This window comes from Patagioenas fasciata, chromosome 9, assembly GCF_037038585.1.
Source record: "Patagioenas fasciata isolate bPatFas1 chromosome 9, bPatFas1.hap1, whole genome shotgun sequence".
NCBI classification, from domain to species: domain Eukaryota; kingdom Metazoa; phylum Chordata; class Aves; order Columbiformes; family Columbidae; genus Patagioenas; species Patagioenas fasciata.
The window spans coordinates 23230547-23242675 of NC_092528.1; the positions used below are offsets into that span (position 1 = coordinate 23230547).

Sequence of the window (12129 nt, forward strand, 5' to 3'; positions counted from 1 at the left end):
TCCCTGCTTCTATTTTCCCAAAATGGTGACCCCAAGAGATGTGGGAAGCACACATTAATGGAGGGGATGGGGAATAGGGGACTTGAGTAAGGTCATGATCCATCCCACGGGGATGTCCAAATATTACAGGTCCTGCTCAGCAGAGTATTTGTGTTTGGCTGTAAATTAAGCTGATTCCTTGCTTGGATCAGGTCACCTGTTCACAGGAATTTCTTCTATAACTCATCTTTCTGACAGGGCCATGTGAAGTGGTGCTTTCGACAATTTCAGGTTGATCCATCCGAACTCCTGCCATCATCAGCAGGGACTGAGTTGCCAGATGTGGTGTCTCTGGGAGAAAGGGTTCGTGGGAAAGCGAGAATGCTGAGTCTGTGATGTTAGTACTGCTGTCTGCCCTCCTGGGCAGGGGGGACAATCCTGTCCCAGCCCTGGGACTGAGGGAAATTAGAGTCAGCTTTTTTTTCTCTGAACTAACAGTTCAGGAGCACCTGGTGGTACCAGCTGCTGGCGGGACTGGAGCTGCTGTGGGTCTGGACAGAGGGGGAACATCCAGCTGTGGTCCAGCTCCTCAGTGACAACAGGAACGTGAGTGCATGTCCTGCTCCTGGCCCTCTCTTCACCTTCCCTCTGGTGCTCACACTTACTCTGTGCTCCCATTTTGTTCCTACTGTGTGCTTTTGATAAACGTATGTAGGTTTGAGGGAAACCAAAGAGGAACAGAAACACTTGAGTTGGATCGAGACCACCTGGGTCCCAGCCCGTCTCCTTCCAGGTGAGGGTTGCATGCAGGAATGTGTGCATCTACAGAGCTTTGTGTTGTCCAAAAAACTCTTGTGATTTTCCTTTTTACTGATCAGGCGTTATCTGAGGTTGTGATTCAAAATTTAGCTTGTGTGTCTCTTGCCCCACTCCCCATCACCTTCATTGTGGTCCTGTAGAACACCCTCACCCTCCTGCTCCTCCTTGTCCAGCCTTTCAGGGGCTGGTACGGATACACCCTGGTCATACCCTGGTCGTTTGAATGGCCCTGCTGTGCTCCTCTCCCTGGTCCCCTCCCTGTGGTTTTGGCACAACATGGCAATGACCCTGTGCTGGGTCACATTTCTGCTTGTGCCTCTGCCATCTCCGTGTGGTGACCGTCCCCGAGGCCTTGCGGCAGCAAACAGGAACCGCTGTGCTCACTCCAGTGGGCGTTAGAGGGGGTCCCTAATGCTTTGCAGACCAATTTTCTCTCTGTTATTGTTTTAAACTCCCTGTTAGCCATTCCTGCTTCCCAGGTTTCCGTGTGTTTCAAATTATTTTCCCCAGAGGCATCGACGGCATTTTTCCAAATTGAATCTCATTTATTTTCTACCCAGGTTTCCAATCTCTCTGGGGCCCTTTGTATTATTTCTCAGTCCGCACTGCCGTGTACAATATATCCTAATTTAGTATCGTCTGTGAATTATATTACCATGCCCTTTAGTTCCTCTTCTATTTAATGAAGATATTTCCAAGGAAAAAAAAAAAATCTAAACTACATTTTATTGAAATAAGAAGGTAGAGTCTTAAAAACTCCTTTGTGGGTTTCCAATATGAATTCTAAATCTTTTTTAAAGAAATCTTCAGCACTTTAAAGAGAAATTAAAACCTTCAAAGTATCGGAGTTGGTAGGTGTAAAAATTAATCAGTTTTTCAATTAGTTGAGACCTCTGTCCCCATGTAGCAAGCTCTATTGCAGTGCAATCTCCAAGGGTGACAGAGACATCATCTGTGTATTTGCAGCAGAATTTTTTTTAAACCAGCACCAAACATATGTTTGAATTTCTCAATAAATTTGTTCGCCGTCCCTTCCTGACCTCTTCGGGTTTGCTCTCACTGTTCTCACAAACATGTACACTGGCAAGAATGATGCTGAAGCAGCATATTTTAATGCAAAGTGTGCAGGCTTATTCATAGGAAGCGATTTTCAAATTCATAATCATGAATATTTTGCACTGTAAGGTTGATTCTGTTGTGAGCTTTTTATTTATAAGCTAAGCAGCACTGCCTGTTGGTGCCAGCCCAGGAGAACATCGTGGCTCCGTGACGGGGAACGAGCCATGCTACGGGAGCTGTGCGTCCTATCAGAACAGCTCAGATTTCCGACTGAATAGGGAAATAGCTCTGGCAGCAGGCAATTTGCTGGAGATACGTATTCTGAAATATTTGCTGCATAATTTCTAGCAATGAGCAATTTCATGGAGACTATGATCTGCTTGTGAAGAGAAATAAGGTGTAAATTGGACGAATAAATTGTTCTCTGCAAATGCTTTGCCAGCTCTCGAGGACTTCTCTCCTCTTGGAGAAGCGCTACAGCTCGCTGGTGTCTTCAGTCCTCTGTGTATTGGCGGTTTGACCCTGTGTGCAAACTCCTGCTGGGGGGGGCATCTTAAACACCCCATACTTGGGCACACAATGCTGTGTGAACCCCCCGGCAGCCAGTCTGCATCTTGTCCCCTCCCTGGGACCTTTGCTCTACCAGGGGGGACAGCCAGGCCGAGCAGCCCTGCTGTCAATTGGGGGGGTCACCGGCTGCTGGGAAATTCCTGCTCTGCTTCATCCTCGAGAACATGAGCTACAGGGGTACGTGTGAATCGGGACGTGTGGTGCTCTCTGGGAGCAGGAAGGCTGGTGTTGCAGCCTGCGAGCTGCCCTGCGGTGTCTTGGCTGACAGGCTTCACTGCCTGCCTTTCTCAGTCCTCTCTGCAGATGTAGGGGCTTCCCCAGGGATGAGGAATCCCCTGTCTCCTGGGGCTGTGCCACCGCCGCGGGCTGGGCCGGGGATGCTCCGGGTGCAGCTGCCGCCTCCCTCCTGCTGGTGTGCAGCAGCTGTGGGGAATTAGAGGAGCCTTGGGGCTATTCTGGGAGATTCCCCACCAAGGGAGATTCCTGAGGTTTCCGGAGCAGAAAGCTGGCTCAGAGCTGCCTGCCTCCGTGCCAGGCTGGGCTGATGTGGAGCTGGGCACGGGGCCTCGCGAGGAGAAGGATCCCACAGGCAGAACAGCGGGATCCTGCAGCAATGCGGCAGCTGGGGGCTGCAGAGATGAGTGGTGGTGGGTCTGGCCGTGGTGTTCGTGACCTGCAAGGTTGGTTCCAGCCAGGGCGGCTGGGACGTCCCTCACATGGCAGGCAGCTGGCTGACTTCAGGCAGGGGCTGCAGGACATTGCGTGGCTGTCCCTGGGTCAGAGAAGATGTAACCGCTGCTTTGGCTCAGGGGTTTCAGAGGCAGCAAAGAGAAAACTTTGCCCTGTTCACCATTACTTTGTGAAAACTTTAGCCCTTGGGATTTTTCCATTTCTGTTTCTGACTCTTGCCTGCAGAGAGGTGCCTGGCTTTAAAAAAAAGCAACAAAACTTGCTCATCTTGTGAATAGGGACATGATTCCCTTTAATTTCACCTGCGAAGGTGAGAGCCTGATTGTTCGTACCCGTGTGCTAATTCATGTGTTCCGTGGAGCAAAAGCCTTCCAGAAGAAGGGTGTAAAAACCACATAATGTGAAGCAGTAATGGTTGCACTAGGACTTGTACATAAGCTTGCAGGGGTATGGAAAACGCTGGGTCCAGCTGCCTCCTGTGTAGCTTCAGATTGGATTAAGCTGTTCTTCATTTGTTCTACTTGAAGGCCAGGTCCCCCTTTTGTCACCAAAACCACCTTTCCTTTAAGTCATGGTCATGATGGGAGGCTCCAGCTTGGTGGGAGATGTTGTGTTACTTAAGCAAGTGTTTAGAGAGCGGCACATCCTCAGGGACAGTGGTGGCTTTATCCCAGGGGACAGATCCAGACCTGTCCTCCCCCTCCTGGGCCATGGGCCAAATACAGAATTCTCTGACCGAGCGTCCTCCCTCCCCTTTATCAATAATTTTAATCGTTTTAATAACGTCCCCTTGCACGGATAGGATTACGATTAGAAAATGTCAGAGCCTTGTTATCATCTAATTAGAGTCACATTTCAACAGAATAGAAAGGAAAATCTTCAAGTGCTGCCTTGTGCAGTGAAATGGGAAGAAAGTGATGATTTAAACCAGCTGCGGGCCGAGCCCCGGCTGCAGTCCCGCCCGAGACGGGGGGCACGGCGCAGGACGAGGCGATGGTCCCTGGTCGGAGCCCTCTGAAGCAATCAGTGCAAACTGCTCCCAGATCGCTTTTGTAAAGCGAAAAACTCCGGCGCGGTCCAGTAAAAACAATCAGGCTGTCAAGTTTGCTGTCTAACAGCTGAGGGGGTCAGAGCAGCAACACAACACAAACGAAAATAAACACCACCTCGCTCTGCCAAAAAGCCTTTATCACTCTTCTGGGAGAGAGGGAGGCACTTTCAGATGGCTTTAACTTTTTCCTTTTTTTTTTTTTTTTTTGTTTGTTATTGTATGCTTAAATGTGAGCAGAGAGCTCGGATCTCTTCCCGCCTTTCTCCTAATGCCATTACAGCAGGCAGAGGTACTTGGGGTTTTGTTCGCTTAGGAGAGCCTCTTTGTTTTCCTTTTGTGAGGAGGAGGTCGGAAAGGCAGTGGGGAGAGCGGGTGTGTGCGGCCCCTTAACCCCTTGGAAGCTGCCTGGGAGTTTTGCTTTGGCTCAGCTCATCCTCTGGCCTTTGCAGCACATCCCAGAGACCATCCCGGTGGGGAGGATGTGCGGCTGTGGTGAGTGAGGGACAGGGCTCTGCTGCGGTGCTGGCGTCTGTGTGGCATTCACGGTGACTCAATGCCTGGTGGAGGCTCCTCCAGGTCTGATGACCCCGAGTGCTGCAGCAAAGCATGAGCAAAGTTGCAAAACTGTTTATAAATAAGGTTTTGCAGGTGCTGGAGCTGCTGCACAGCCCAACTGGCCGCAGGGAGGATGATGCACACGCTGGCCCCTCAATCCCTTCGCACAGAGCCCCTTTATCAGCCGCCCCGGGACGCTGCCCGCCCACCTGCCCGAGCAGGTAAGGTCTGCCAGTGAAGCAGGGGGCTTGGTCAGGAACTATAAACCCCAAATCTGCTGCAGCTGTGAGCCCAGTCCCTGGCACAGACACCGGGAGCTGAGGGTTGTGGTCCCGCTGTCATCCCTACGGGACAGGCAGAGCTGCTTGCGCTTGGCCAGATCACAGGGTGGGGAGAGAAAAATGGAGCATTTGCCTCAAACGTAGTGCCTGGTCATGCCTCACGCCACTCTGTAGGGATGCTCCCCTCAAAACATGAGCTTAAAAGTAGCAGCATTTCGGTGCTTTGCTGAGGGGAAGCGGGACTTGGATTCATCCATGGGTTTAGCAAACTGAACACGTCCAAGGGTCTGGGCTTCAGCACCCTCCCGAGGGCTGAAACATCTCCCCCTCTTGATTCTTGCCTTTGGGAGCCTGTGGAAGGAGCAGAAGGACTGTGGCCACCTGCTTTCGCAGTGCTCACCAGCATTACACTGGTGTTTCGTGACGGGAACACCTGCTGTGCGGAGGGGGCTGGACCCCGGCACCAACCAGCCCCACATAATAAATAACAACAGTAAAAATAGTTATCGCTTAAATAGCTCTTTAAATCATCAGGATGCTGTAAAACCCCAACCGCTTAATCACAAGCCTCTTTCTTGATGTTTACAGTGAACTGAAATTTTTGGTCTCGGAGGAAAATGTATTTTCTGGTGCCAAGAGCTACATGCGGCGGGGTCAGCAGCTCTGCCGGGAGCAGGACGGGGCCACGTTGGAGGCAATTAAAGCTCAGGTGTCACATCGGTGCGTCAGAGGGTCCCAGCCCGCTGCCGGGGGCTGTTCCCGAGCCAACACCCCTGCACTGTGGCTCTGTAGCCGCCTTCCCAACTCCTGACATTTGGGACTCGTTATATTTAAACAGGTGCATAGTTCAGCCATGGCCAGGAACCCACCTCTGGCAGTGATGGCTATGGAGGGTGGCACCCAGCTGCCCGTGCCGGGGGCCAGCGGTGGCATTTCTGCCGAGCAGAGCTCTCCCCGTCCTAATTCATCCTAATTTTAAATGAGCTGCCACCACCAAGAAGGAGCACTTCGAAATATCATCCAGCCAAAGCGTCTTCTGTGCGAGCTGAGGGTCGAGGATGAAGCGGATCCAATCTCTGGTCTGTGATGTTTTGGGGCAGGGAAAGCCCTTCCCCTCCCCGAACCAGGTTGGGCAGATTTGGGAAAGAATATTTTTTGGGTCGGTGTTTTCCAGAGCTTGGGGAAAGAGAGGGGATTTTCTTTAATCAACATGAAAACCATCTCTGATTTCATTTTAGAGCATGCTAAAATGTTTCATTCCACCTGATGAGAAGCGTTGCATTTCATTTTGTACTTTAATTAATTTTGTGATCCTTTAATTAGGCTAATTTCAAAGAAAAAAGTGTTTCTCACAAAACTGGAAGTCAAAACATTTTGAAGATCATTTCTGCCTCTGAAACATTGCTTTTAAAGCATTAGACACTCTGCTCTCTTTCTAGAAACCCAAGTTAATAATTCCTGCCTTTGCAGAGTTTCCAAATGCCTTGGGAGTTCAACCTGAGGAGGGCTTTAAAAAAAGGCCCTTGTTCCTCAGAAAGTGAGCACTGCAGGCTGTGATCCGGGGATGAAAGGGGAGAGGGTCTCATCTCAGACCTTCCCGCTCCTGGAAAACCTGAGGCCGCTGGCAGGTACAGAGGGAACCGGAGCCCATCGCTGGATGCGGCTCCCGTGACTTTCGTCAGCTGGGCAAACTCCAGCAATGGCAAAATCTCCCACTGCCTGAGTCATTGCTCAGTACAAGGACGCAGCGCAGGACCTGGGATGGAGCCTCTTGAGGTATTATCTCCTGCTGAAGGGGCTTTTTTCCTCCTGTATCGTGTGGCTGCTGCAGTGGGCTACGAGTTTGAGGATGAGTCCCCATGGAGAGCCCTGGGCTGGGCCTCTGCCAGCTCCAGCTTCACGTCCCTTTGGCACTGTGAGTATTCAGGATCATCTGGCAATTTCCCAGATTTTAGTTTCACTTTAATGCACTGCCTTTTTCAGGCAATTACCAAAATAGGATCGTGTACTTTAATACATGTTCATGTAGTATTATGGCCAGTAAATGCCACTCGGAGGCCCCATGGGTATCCCAGAGCCGTCTGGGCACACCTGAGCTCAATGCAATCCTGCGTGTAGAGGAAAAAAAATTACTTAGAGAAAAGCATTAAAAATCCAAATGGACTGCTGCAGCTGCACCACAGGCTTGAGGGGACAGATGCTCGGCTGCTGCTCTCGTGCTGTCCCTCCACACACAAGAATCGCCAGTAGCAGTACGGAGGAGACCTTCAGACCACACTGAGCCCTAAATGAGGAAACTGCTCATCTGCTGAGCACCAGCAGAGCTCAGGCACAGCAGGACTTCAGCTGAAGAGCCCACTGCCCTGTACAGGTAAGTCTGTGTTTGTCACCCTGGGATACTGCTGGGTGCTCTGACAGGCCAGCCATTCCCAAAGCCTGTGGTGGTTCTCATCTTCTTGGGCTCCATGGACCAGTGGCATCCACCTGCCCGATGTCCCTGCAGGAGAAAGGGGCTCGCGGATAGAGCCAGGTACAACCACCAGCTCTGCTATACCCATAGCTCCCATTTAAAAACCCACAGGTGATGGGAGGAAAGTGCCATCCTAGAGCAGGACAGCTGGCTGATGCTGAACCCATGAGATGAAGGGAGATTTCAGGAAACTAGGAAATTATTTGAGGAATTTAGCAGCACCCTCACCCCTGGAGGAGGTTATCACAGGCCTGGCAAGGTAAGCTGTTGCTTTTTCTAGATCCCTCACTGGTGTTTCATGTATATGAAGTTCAGTTTATAATTGGATTACTGCTTATTGATCCAACTTTGCATTGGGCAAAAAAGTCTTGTCGGGACACTCAGAAAGTGGATGATCAAGAAGCTGACTGCTGTTGTGTATGGCTTTTTGTATGCAATATTGAAAGGACAACAGGTACCAGATACATCAACTGCTTTTGGGCAGTTTTATGGTTTGTTAACAAGACAGAGGGCGGCATTAGCAGGAGAGAACTTCACACCGTGCTCAGTGTGGCAGGGACACGTGTGAACACAACCCCTCTGCAGGCACACAGCTGGGTTTTACTGGACGTGTGTCTCTGGATTCACTCAACTGGTGGGAGCGTGTTTCCTCAAACCACTGACCTGCTCCAAGCCAGCCTCCGCAGGTTTTTCTTCATGTCCCTATGCCTAAGTGTATTTTGTCTGCTCAGATGATTAGAAGTCAGTACTCAGAGGCTCACGGAACAAAAGGCTTTCCTTGAGGTGGCATTTGCATTTGAAAGGCAGGATGGCTGTTCCAGGGACTTTGCTATTCCACAGACTTCTTTGGTGGAGTCTCCTGGCTCCATTCTCATAGTGCTTAATTTGGGGCTTCATACTCTGATCCCAGCAACCTGCATCTGGCTTGAAGCCACCCTTAATGGTCCTGTCTTGGTGAGGTTTGGAGAGCCATCTAGCTCCAGCACAAATTGCAGCGCTCGGAGGATGGCTGTGATTTCTGTCCTGCTGCCCCCGGTTCCTGGGAGCTCTCCTGGCAATCAGCAGATGATATGACTCACGCTCAAGGAAGCCAGAGCCACTCCAGCCTAGCATGATATTTTGATTAGTAAGAGGCTGGCATAGGAGCCGAGAGGTTCCTGCCCGTGTGCCAGGCCGTGGGCGTTATTCCCCCGCCACGCTGGGCTCTCGCTGCGGGGGCTTTGGGAATTGGGTACGTGCACCGTGCTGGGGTGCACACTTGCACCCCACCTTCCCTGCGATGGCTGAGGAGCTCCAGCTGACTGGCCAGCCCACCAGGATGTGCACAGCCTTGCTGTCCCTGCAGGATCGGGCTTGGTCCCCACGGGGCAGCTTTACTTTTGCAAGCAGGGCTTTGGTGACACAGCGTCATAGCCCAGCCCTGCCTGGCCCCTCGTTTCATTGCACATGGATTTTATGGCCGGAAGTTGGGCTTTGTTTGCCTAGAAACCAGGGCAGCTTTGCAGGAGTGTGACTTAGGTCCCCAGATGTGTGGGCGAGATGGGAAATCGCATACGGTCACACCTATATAAGTGTGCGCAAGCTGGGACGTGCTCAGATATGCAGGCTTTTATCAGCTGTGCCTACTTCTGGAGGTGCCTGGTTAATTTATCAACTGAGAAGCTCCATCTCGGTAAAAATCTCATTTCCATATTCTTTCCAGATGGTCAAGATGCCACAGAGACAGTTTTTGAGTAAATAACTTGCTTCTTCACACAACCCACTGTCAGCCTCCCAGCCAGCCGCCCCAGATGGCTGCGGAGTCCAAGATGGTACCTGGGTCGTGAAAGGAAGCACTGAGCCGCATGAATAATAGAACCAGTGCGCTGCGACGTGGTGGAGCGAATACTCTTCATTTGCGGCTCTGGATTCGGGGTGAAGGATGATGGGCTGCTGGAAAGCGGCAATGCGCCTTCCCGGGAGCGGGTTCGTGGCAGTGGCAGGGACTTCGGTGGCCCTGGCGATGGAGGTGTCCTGGGGATGGGGGTACCCTGGGGATGGGGCTGAGCCCAGGCACAGGGTGGCTGTGTCAGCGCCAGGCTCAGCAAGCAGCCGTGCACAGCTCCTGCTCCCCTACAACACCGTTTCCTTTTCGCCACGGCCTGATCGCGAGTTAAAACCAAAAGGTTAAGAGTGTTTAATTATGCTGATGCTTTCCCAGCGCATTAAACAAGAGGATAAATAGACTACGGCGTGTTATTTTGGATTGGATTTTGTTTTTCAAACAAGGGGAGGGAGGCAGGAGGCTGCGGCTCCTTGGCAGCTGTCACACGTTCCGCGTTTGATGGTGTCAGTTGTGTCTGTTCAGAGGTGTTTCTCTTGCCGCTGTCAGCATTTTCCAGGGAAGGCTGAATTCATTGGTACAGTCTGTTTGCTGTCCACATATTCACAGTTCATGTGTTACATTTTACATAAAGTAAACTTAGCAAGGGGAAAACTAATTCTGCAGTTCTTCAAAGCTAATGCACAGTAAATATATTCTGACACTGACAGGTATTTCTTATTAAATAGCTCTGAACTGCAGTACTAGGTTTTGCTTAAGTGGCATTATTCTCCCCAAGCAAAGACAGTTCATTTATTAGTCATTCTGAAAACCAAATAACAAATATTATTCTCTAAGCAAACTAAACAAACCATTTAAAAGAGCCTGTCTGAAATGATTAAAGTACAGTGTCTGAAAAGCAGCTGACATTTTAGTGCCAAAATACCATATGGAGACTCAAGTGCTTTATTAACATCCTTTGACCTAAGCTGCAAAATCTCCCGACACCTTTGAGCGGCGGAGCAGCCTCCCTGCGTGCGAGCGAGAGCGCCGAGGAAAAGCTTCCTGCCAGTTCTTAAGATGTCATTTTGGCACACCGAAGAGCGAGGTGCAATAATTGAAGGGCTGGATGTGAGCAGATCTTTTTGATTTCTGCCAGAGATATGTCGTAAAATAATTCAGGGAAGCTGAAAGCGCGGGCTTTCAATTTACACCATAAAAAATAAATATATAGCGTTTCTCTTGCCTTCTTACAGCTCTCTCTTTTTCTCTTAACTAAATATTTCCTTTCTTCTGAGCGTCAGACATTATTTCTAGCTTTCAGGCATGCAGAATAAAAGAGTGTGTGCACTTATATATATTTATTTATGGTCTATGTGGGGCTGCGCTTGTGTATCCCCAGCTCCGCTCTGAAGATTTCCTTCACGAGCAGGAAAACAATTTTGTTCTTGCAGGTCAGACAGAATAACTGATACCGCTGTTTACAGATCTCTGCTCACTGGAGAAGCTTATTAAGCCGCAGTTGGTTAAGAAGAAGTCTGTTCAACCGCAGTGGGAGGATGGAGACACGGGTAAGCGCTCGTGCGGATGCAGCGCCAGGCGCCGGTGGGAAGGGCCCCGGTGAGCACTGGGGAGTCGCTGGATGCCAGGAGGAGCCGCTCGCCAAAAGAGCTTGAATGACCTGTTATAAATTGCTTGGTCAATTGTTCTCAGCCTGTTCTGCACAAAAAATACTTGGGGCCTGGCCTAGGTTTTTTTTATTTTTAAACAAATGTTTTCATTATTCGTAAGAAATCATCAGATAGTGAGTGCAAGTAAGTTTCAGCTTGAGTTTTTGTTCATGAAACGTTTCCTGCGAGTGTGTCCTTGCTGGTTCTGGAGCGGGGCAGCTTGAGTTGGCAAGGATGAAAATAATATAGAAGTTATGTGAGGAGTTTAATAAGAAACTAGCAGATACGGAGCTGATGCACATTATTAACTTGCTTCTCTGGGATTAGGTAGGTCTGGGTAAATGAGGAGGTGTTGGTCCAGGTTTGCTTTCTTTCAGTGTTGTCCCAGTGACAGAAGGTTACGTGCCGTTGGGGATTAGTTTGATGACATTACATCACCAGGGTAACGATGTACATGCTGATGTCATTCAAGACATTTGGTCAGGTCTAGAGTTTCTGGCGTGAGCTGATGTGTCTTCCCCCCATCAGCCAAGCGGCGCGTCCCCAGGTGTCCATCAACACTCTCCTGTCCGTAGCAGGAGGGGATGATCCCTGGTGATCCCTGCAGCCATTTCCTCCTTGTAGATAAGAGTTTGTGGAGAGCATTTTCATACCTGGCACCAGCCAGCGCTGTAAGATAGCAGGAGTGCTCCAAGTTCCTCTACGGACAGATGAAATGGTTCAATATGATGCTTTAAATAGCTCCTCTTTGGAGAGAAGGAGAGAGAGGGTCAAAAAGGTACGTTGGCTATAGCATTGATGTTGCGTAGTCATTGCCGAGTGACGATATGAACAGTGGATGCGTTTTATCCTTTCAAAGGCACTGCTGCCAGTAATGCATGTTGGGGAAAATGAAAGCTGGTTTTGTTCTTGCAGCTCAGTAAGGCGGTGCAAGGCACCTACGAGATAACAGTTCATATAACTGGGGTCTGGGGAAAGCTCAGCAGAACAGGCTCCGGAAAGCAGCCTGAGCTCCTGGTCTCATCGTCACTTCCCAGGGTGGTGCTGGGTCCCTGCAGCTGAACAGCGGGTTGAAGTGATGGCCGGTGCTGGTGACAGGCGCAGGAATGGCCACAGCACCCACCAGCGCTGGGAACTTCGTTAATCTGACATCGAGAGCAAACATTACTAATGAGAAGCCCAGG

At 50.2% G+C, this 12129-nt stretch overlaps 1 long non-coding RNA gene across 1 annotated transcript; it reads left to right on the forward strand.

Moving 5' to 3' along the window:
* Positions 1-4963: 4963 nt before the first annotated feature.
* LOC139828646 (uncharacterized) lies at positions 4964-9699 on the forward strand. The gene is made up of 3 exons (XR_011740535.1): positions 4964-7375; positions 7586-7733; positions 9177-9699. It is a non-coding gene; the product is annotated as an uncharacterized lncRNA (long non-coding RNA).
* Positions 9700-12129: the final 2430 nt, after the last annotated feature.